Below are 9,951 nucleotides of genomic sequence, written 5' to 3' on the forward strand. Positions count from 1 at the left end.
CCAGGTTATACCAGCTGTACATATATAATTATATACAGGAGATACCCAGGTTATACCAGCTGTACATATATAATTATATACAGGAGATGCCCAGGTTATACCAGTTGTACATATATAATTATATACAGGAGATACCCAGGTTATACCAGCTGTACATATATAATTATATACAGGAGATGCCCAGGTTATACCAGCTGTACATATATAATTATATACAGGAGATATCCAGGTTATACCAGCTGTACATATATAATTATATACAGGAGATACCCAGGTTACACCAGCTGTACATATATAATTATATAGGAGATGCCGAGGTTATATCAGCTGTACATATATAATTATATACAGGAGATGCCCAGGTTATATCAGCTGTACATATATAATTATATACAGGAGATATCCAGGTTATACCAGCTGTACATATATAATTATATACAGGAGATACCCAGGTTATACCAGCTGTACATATATAATTATATACAGAGGATACCCAGGTTATATCAGCTGTAGATATATAATTATATACAGGAGATGCCCAGGTTATATCAGCTGTACATATATAATTATATACAGGAGATGTCCAGGTAATACCAGCTGTACATATATAATTATATACAGGAGATACCCAGGTTATACCAGCTATACATATATAATTATATACAGGAGATGCCCAGGTTATACCAGCTGTACATATATAATTATATACAGGAGATGCCCAGGTTATACCAGCTGTACATATATAATTATATACAGGAGATACCCAGGTTACACCAGCTGTACATATATAATTATATAGGAGATACCCAGGTTATATCAGCTGTACATATATAATTATATACAGGAGATGCCCAGGTTATATCAGCTGTACATATATAATTATATACAGGAGATATCCAGGTTATACCAGCTGTACATATATAATTATATACAGGAGATACCCAGGTTATATCAGCTGTACATATATAATTATATACAGAGGATACCCAGGTTATATCAGCTGTAGATATATAATTATATACAGGAGATGCCCAGGTTATATCAGCTGTACATATATAATTATATACAGGAGATGTCCAGGTTATACCAGCTGTACATATATAATTATATACAGGAGATACCCAGGTTATACCAGTTGTACATATATAATTATATACAGAAGATGTCCAGGTTATATCAGCTGTACATATATAATTATATACAGGAGATACCCAGGTTATACCAGCTGTACATATATAATTATATACAGGAGATGCCCAGGTTATACCAGCTGTACATATATAATTATATACAGGAGATATCCAGGTTATACCAGCTGTACATATATAATTATATACAGGAGATACCCAGGTTATATCAGCTGTACATATATAATTATATACAGAGGATACCCAGGTTATATCAGCTGTAGATATATAATTATATACAGGAGATGCCCAGGTTATATCAGCTGTAGATATATAATTATATACAGGAGATGCCCAGGTTATATCAGCTGTACATATATAATTATATACAGGAGATGTCCAGGTTATACCAGCTGTACATATATAATTATATACAGGAGATACCCAGGTTATACCAGTTGTACATATATAATTATATACAGAAGATGTCCAGGTTATATCAGCTGTACATATATAATTATATACAGGAGATACCCAGGTTATACCAGCTGTACATATATAATTATATACAGGAGATGCCCAGGTTATACCAGCTGTACATATATAATTATATACAGGAGATATCCAGGTTATACCAGCTGTACATATATAATTATATACAGGAGATACCCAGGTTATATCAGCTGTACATATATAATTATATACAGAGGATACCCAGGTTATATCAGCTGTAGATATATAATTATATACAGGAGATGCCCAGGTTATATCAGCTGTACATATATAATTATATACAGGAGATGTCCAGGTTATACCAGCTGTACATATATAATTATATACAGGAGATACCCAGGTTATACCAGTTGTACATATATAATTATATACAGAAGATGTCCAGGTTATACCAGCTGTACATATATAATTATATACAGGAGATACCCAGGTTATACCAGCTGTACATATATAATTATATACAGGAGATGCCCAGGTTATACCAGCTGTACATATATAATTATATACAGGTTATACCAGCTGTACATATATAATTATATACAGGAGATACCCAGGTTATATCAGCTGTACATATATAATTATATACAGAGGATACCCAGGTTATATCAGCTGTAGATATATAATTATATACAGGAGATGCCCAGGTTATATCAGCTGTACATATATAATTATATACAGGAGATGTCCAGGTTATACCAGCTGTACATATATAATTATATACAGGAGATACCCAGGTTATACCAGTTGTACATATATAATTATATACAGAAGATGTCCAGGTTATACCAGCTGTACATATATAATTATACACAGGAGATGCCCAGGTTATACCAGCTGTACATATATAATTATATACAGGAGATATCCAGGTTATACAAGCTGTACATATATAATTATATACAGGAGATGTCCAGGTTATACCAGCTGTACATATATAATTATATACAGGAGATATCCAGGTTATACCAGCTGTACATATATAATTATATACAGGAGATGTCCAGGTTATACCAGCTGTACATATATAATTATATACAGAGGATACCCAGGTTATACCAGCTGTACATATATAATTATATACAGGAGATGTCCAGGTTATACCAGCTGTACATATAGAATTATATACAGGAGATGTCCAGGTTATACCAGCTGTACATATATAATTATATACAGGAGATACCCAGGTTATACCAGCTATACATATATAATTATATACAGGAGATGCCCAGGTTATACCAGCTGTACATATATAATTATATACAGGAGATATCCAGGTTATACCAGCTGTACATATATAATTATATACAGGAGATACCCAGGTTATACCAGCTATACATATATAATTATATACAGGAGATGCCCAGGTTATACCAGCTGTACATATATAATTATATACAGGAGATATCCAGGTTATTACCAGCTGTACATATATAATTATATACAGGAGATACCCAGGTTATACCAGCTATACATATATAATTATATACAGGAGATGCCCAGGTTATATCAGCTGTACATATATAATTATATACAGGAGATACCCAGGTTATACCAGCTGTACATATATAATTATATACAGAAGATGTCCACGTTATACCAGCTGTACATATATAATTATATACACGAGATACCCAGGTTATACCAGCTGTACATATATAATTATATACAGGAGATACCCAGGTTATACCAGCTGTACATATATAATTATGTGAGGAGACGTCCATTGTTTACACTTGTTAATGAGATATCACCGGAATAAAGACACCTTTGTTCATAAGAAAAACTGTATTTCCTGTTCTTATACAAGAAGGGCGGAAGCAAATGATGCCACTCAGAAAACATACACATGTATGTTCTTTTTTTAAAAACTTTTTACCCCCCTGTCACAAATTAGTGACAAAATGTTCTGCCAAATATTGGGGGTGGATCATCATCATCGGGTCTGAAAGGAAGAAAATCCAGATAATTAGCGGAGGAGCCGCGTGACTGCAGACCGGCACATCTCCTACAATTCATTCAAAATTGGTTTTAGAACAGTTTGAGCTGCAGTCTGAGGTCCAGGAGAAGAGGGTATATATGTAGTGGCATGTAAAAGTTTGGGCACCCTGCATGGTTAGTACCTAGTAGCGCCCCCTTTTGAAAGTATCACCGCTTGTAAACGCTTTTTGTAGCCAGACAAGAGTCTTTCAATTCTTGTTTGAGGGATTTTCATCCATTTTTCCTTAGAAGAGTCTTCCAGTTCTGTGAGATTCCTGGGTCGTCTTGCATGTACTGCTATTTTGAGGTCTAGCCACAGATTTTCAATGATGTTCAGATCATGGGACTGTGAGGGCCATTGTAAAACCTTCAGCTTGCGCCTTTGAGGTTGTCTATTGTGGATTTTGATGTGTGTTTAGGATCATTATCTATTTGTAGAATCCTCTTTTCAGCTTCAGCTTTTTTTACAGATGGTATTATGCTTGCATCAAGAATTTGTTGAAATTTCATTAAATCCATTCTTCCTTCTAAATGTTCCCTGTGCCATTGGCTGCAACACAACCCCAAAGAATTGTTTAACCCCCACCATGCTTAATGGTTGGCAAGATGTTCTTTTCCTGAAATTCTGTGCCCTTTTCTCTCCACACATACGTTTGATCATTGTGAACAAAGAGTTCTATTTTAACCTCATCGGTCCACAGGACTTGTTTCCAAAATGCATCAGGCTTGTTCAGATGATCTTTTGCAGACTTCTGACGCTGAATTTTATGGTGAGGACACAGGAGAGGTTTTCTTCTGATGACTCTTCCATGAAGGCCATATTTGTGCAGGTGTCTCTGAACAGTAGAACAATATGACACAACTCCAGAGTCTGCTAAATCTTTCTGAAGGTCTTTTGGAGTCAAGCAGGGTATTCTGATTTGCTCTCATTGAAATTTTGCTTGGTCTTCCAGACCTTATCTTCACCTCGACTGTTCCTATTAACTGCTATTTCTTAATTATATTTCGAACTGAGGAAAGGGCAACTTGAAAATGCTTTGCTATCTTCTTCTGCTTTGTGGACCTCCACCATTTTCATTTTCAGAGTGTTCGAGAACTGCTTAGAAGGACCCATATCTGCTGGTTTTTGGCACAAGGTTAGAGGAGGTTGAGGTTTTATAAAGCTGGAAATTTGCATCACTGGCCTTTCCTAACAATGATAGTGAACAAGCCATAACCCTAACAGGCTAATTAAGGTTCGAAACCTTGGTCAAAGTTATCTGAGCACACAAATCCCCAAGGGTGCCCAAACTTTTGCATCGGCCCATTTTTGTAATTTTTAAATTGTAAAACATGTTTTTTTTTTGTCTAAAATACAAAGGAAATGTGTCATCTGTAACTTCAGCCCTTTTTCGAGATCATTTCATCTTCAACTTGCTTAACTGTTCACAATAACAGTAATTTTGACCAGGGGTGCACAAACTTTTACATGCCACTGTAAGGGTTAGTGAGTGATGTTCCAGCCTTTTCCAGCTTCTGGTGTCTCTATCTCACTTCCGAGATATTATGAAAGTTGTTTCCCTCTTGGAGGGAGTTGTTTAGCTCTTGGAGAAATTATTAACTCAAAGGTTCACTTACTTTTTCTCCCTGCCCTGCAGTTATTTACTTAGTAGAAGACATGAACTATATACGTCTCTGTGAGGATTGTTCTTAGTTCGGGTATAAAAGTATTGGGAGGTTTGTGTTAAACCCTTGCATAAAACTTACCATACACATAAAATAAAAGTTGGTTGTGATGTCACAGTACAGGGATAATGCACACAAAGATATCAATGTCAAAGCACAGGGATAATGTGCACAGTGATGTCACAATATAGGGATAATGCACACAGTGATATTTCAGTACAGGATAATACACACAGTGATGTCACAGTACAGGGATAATACACACAGTGATGTCACAGTACAGGGATAATAAACACAGTGATGTCACAGTACAGGGATAATAAACACAGTGATGTCACAGTACTGGGATAATACACACAGTGATGTCACAGTACAGGGATAATGCACACAGTGATGTCACAGTACAGGGATAATAAACACAGTGATGTCACAGTACTGGGATAATACACACAGTGATGTCACAGTACAGGGATAATGCACACAGTAATGTCACAGTACAGGGATAATGCACATAGTGATGTCACAGTACAGGGATAATAAACACAGTGATGTCACAGTACAGGGATAATAAACACAGTGATGTCACAGTACTGGGATAATACACACAGTAATGTCACAGTACAGGGATAATGCACATAGTGATGTCACAGTACAGAGATAATGCACACAGTTATGTCACAGTACAGAGATAATACACACAGTGATGTCACAGTACAGGGATAATAAACACAGTGATGTCACAGTACAGAGATAATACACACAGTAATGTCACAGTACAGGGATAATACACACAGTAATGTCACAGTACAGAGATAATTCACACAATTATGTCACAGTACAGAGATAATGCACACAGTTATGTCATAGTATAGGGATAATAAACACAGTGATGTCACAGTACAGAGATAATGCACACAGCGATGTCACAGTACAGGGATAATACACACAGTGATGTCACAGTACAGGGATAATGCACACAGTGATGTCACAGTACAGGGATAATGCACATAGTGATGTCACAGTACAGGGATAATACACACAGTGATGTCACAGTACAGGGATAATGCACACAGTGATGTCACAGTACAGGGATAATACACACAGTGATGTCACAGTACAGTGATAATGCACACAGTGATGTCACAGTACAGGGATAATGCACATAGTGATGTCACAGTACAGAGATAATACACACAGTGATGTCACAGTACAGGGATAATGCACACAGTGATGTCACAGTACAGGGATAATACACACAGCGATGTCACAGTACAGAGATAATGCACACAGTGATGTCACAGTACAGGGATAATACACACAGTGATGTCACAGTACAGGGATAATGCACACAGTGATGTCACAGTACAGGGATAATGCACATAGTGATGTCACAGTACAGAGATAATACACACAGTGATGTCACAGTACAGGGATAATGCACACAGTGATGTCACAGTACAGGGATAATACACACAGCGATGTCACAGTACAGAGATAATGCACACAGTGATGTCACAGTACAGGGATAATACACACAGTGATGTCACAGTACAGGGATAATGCACACAGTGATGTCACAGTGCAGGGATAATGCACACAGTGATGTCACAGTACAGGGATAATGCACACAGTGATGTCACAGTACAGGGATAATGCACACAGTGATGTCACAGTGTGGCACCCCAGGGGTCTGGTTGCCACAGTGATAGAGATATTACGCCTGAGAGCAGGTGGGAGGTCCTTTGGTCAGGGATCCTGTGCATGCCACACCTCCTGCCCAGTCTTGGGAGGGGAAGGACTTCTCCTATATAAACCTGGGGCTGAGGCAGGGTAGGGAGTTCTGAGAGAAGAAGACAGGGAGCAGAGCTGCTCTATGGGCTCTGCTCCACAGGCAGGCCATGTCCAGGGGCCTGAGCCTGGAGACAAGGAGAGTGGAGACAAGAAGCAGCATAGGAAACAGCAGACTTACAAGGAGTCAGGGGCTGGCAGCTGCAGAGCTTGCCCTGACTAAGAAGATTCTTTACCGGACCCGGAGTCCGAGGCTGTGGGGACTAACTCCTACCCAGCAGCAGAATCCGTCAGGCAGGGGATTTCAGGTCCCCTGGCCCAGAAGCCCGAAGGCACGGTCACACGCGTGGGACCAGCACCGCCATCGTGGAGCGGAAGCCATTAGAAGGCCCCGAGTCACCGGCCATACGGGTGAGCACCACACGGTACACTCAGGGACGTGGGCTACTTATATCAGCTTCTAGCAAGGTAGCCAGAAGAGTACAGTCAGTTTGGGAGGCCTACAACTACGCCTGGCCAGGGGAGATCCCATCTGCTCAAAGACTGACCAGGCCCCGTTTGCTAGCAAGTACTCCGGGAGGGTCTGTCGTTGTTACCAGTAAAGACCCTGAACTACACCGTACCGTCTCTGAGTGGTTCCTGCTACCCCCATCCTCCACGTCGGCTGCCCTGAGGCCATACCCCTCCCGTTGGGGGTTATACTATCACGCTGCACAATCCTACCACCGGCCTCAGCGGTCTGCCCTGCAGCAGCAGCTTCCTGGCTGCACTCAACGGGTGGCGTAGTCATCAACTATTTACTACTAATAGACTGCCGTCTAGTTTGACTCCCTGGGCACGGACCGGGTCACCGCCACGAGACTACAACCCTCCACTGATCCGGCTCCGGGTAGGCTCCCGCGTGCGCAACGCAGCACGACACCGGCCCAGGGGCGCGTCAACTTTGGCGTAGTCGGCAGGATTTCGTGCCCGCAACCACCGGGTACTGCGTGCCTGAAAAGCAAAGACTGTTCAAACTTACCAGTGGTGAAGGTTTCCCGCCATCCGGCGCCATCTTCTACCTTCTTCCCGCCATCCGCGAAGTTTTCCCGCCGTTGGACGCCATCTTGGGGACGCCGCGCGGGAAGAAGAGGGGCGTGGACTCCGAAAGCGCGCGAGAACTGAAGCCCCGCCTCACGTCCGGACGTTGCGTAAGGTCCTGGAAGGAGCCCAGCAGACGCCGACGTCACAGGAGCGCGACGGAAGGTCCTCAACCCTGACGATTGACTGCGGAGCCGCGGCCTACGGAAGAGGATCTCCGGAAGGTAGGCCACGGTCCACTAGGGGGGAGGAGGACACCAGGAACGGACAGCAAGATGGCGGACCGGCAGCAGACTAAGCTGCCCAGCATCGGCAGTGCCCCAGTCGTCGCCGGCACCGACCAGCGCCGGAAGAAGACGCGTGATGCAGGAGCGGTCGCGGGAGCAGGTAAGAGGAGTCTCCCTGTCCCGGACGCTGCCAGCGTCAGCCTGCTCCCGGGCCCCCTGGTGGAGCCGCCGATTCCGGGCGCTGCAGACACCGACCTGCTCCAGCCCCCGCAACAAGCCCTGCGGCCAAGCCCTCCAGCCCTGGGCACTACCACCACCAGCCCGCGCCCAGGCCCAAAGTTGCACCCTCTGACCCCGGGCGTCATCAACGGCGACCCTCTCCACGCCTGGTCGCAAGGCCTGAACTCCCCAGGTGCAAAAGGACTGTACGCCCTCCACGTTAACCAAGGAGGAGCTGCAGTACTACCAATACGAGGAAAGCCAAGAGGACCCGGACGGGTCTGAAGCCTACACACAAGAAGGAGCAGGAGGACGCCGTCGTTGAGTACGGTAGAGAAGAGACTGTATATAGTTGCCCGTAGGGGTACCAAAAAAAAACTGTTGCTGCTTAAAATATGTTCCCCGTTGGGACAAAAGAGTGAACGGTTCCCGTGTGTCCCCTATCCTTAACCAGGCTGAGGACTGTGAGCAGCCATCCCATCTCCCCACAGGCTGAGGACTGTGAGCAGCCAATCCTTATCCCCACTGGCCGAGGACTGAGAGCGGCCATATCTTGTAAATATTATGTGTTTCCAGTTATTTATAGGAGTCCTTGGTGGATTTACCGGGAATCCTTTGTACAGTTAGTGGAGCGTAACCCAGGATGGACTAAAAGACTGTTAAGGACTCGGGGTAGGACAGACCCCTACCTGGTTACGTCTCCCTGTTTTGGTGAAATGGACACCTTGCTTTCTTCAAAGACTGCACCCGGTTACGGACACGCCGTGACCAGCTTTATGCGTTTCCTTATTGTAATGTTATTGTTATACTTTGTTATGTTTTTCTAAATGTGTTTAGTCCCGGAGTACTAAATTTCACTAGGGGGGAATGTGGCACCCCAGGGGTCTGGTTGCCACAGTGATAGAGATATTACGTCTGAGAGCAGGTGGGAGGTCCTTTGGTCAGGGATCCTGTGCATGCCACACCTCCTGCCCAGTCTTGGGAGGGGAAGGACTTCTCCTATATAAACCTGGGGCTGAGGCAGGGTAGGGAGTTCTGAGAGAAGAAGACAGGGAGCAGAGCTGCTCTATGGGCTCTGCTCCACAGGCAGGCCCTGTCCAGGGGCCTGAGCCTGGAGACAAGGAGAGTGGAGACAAGAAGCAGCATAGGAAACAGCAGACTTACAAGGAGTCAGGGGCTGGCAGCTGCAGAGCTTGCCCTGACTAAGAAGATTCTTTACCGGACCCGGAGTCCGAGGCTGTGGGGACTAACTCCTACCCAGCAGCAGAATCCGTCAGGCAGGGGATTTCAGGTCCCCTGGCCCAGAAGCCCGAAGGCACGGTCACACGCGTGGGACCAGCACCGCCATCGTGGAG

Source organism: Phyllobates terribilis, unplaced genomic scaffold, assembly GCF_046119375.1.
Source record: "Phyllobates terribilis strain yellow unplaced genomic scaffold, ASM4611937v1 Scaffold_10__3_contigs__length_209671492, whole genome shotgun sequence".
NCBI classification, from domain to species: Eukaryota; Metazoa; Chordata; class Amphibia; order Anura; family Dendrobatidae; genus Phyllobates; species Phyllobates terribilis.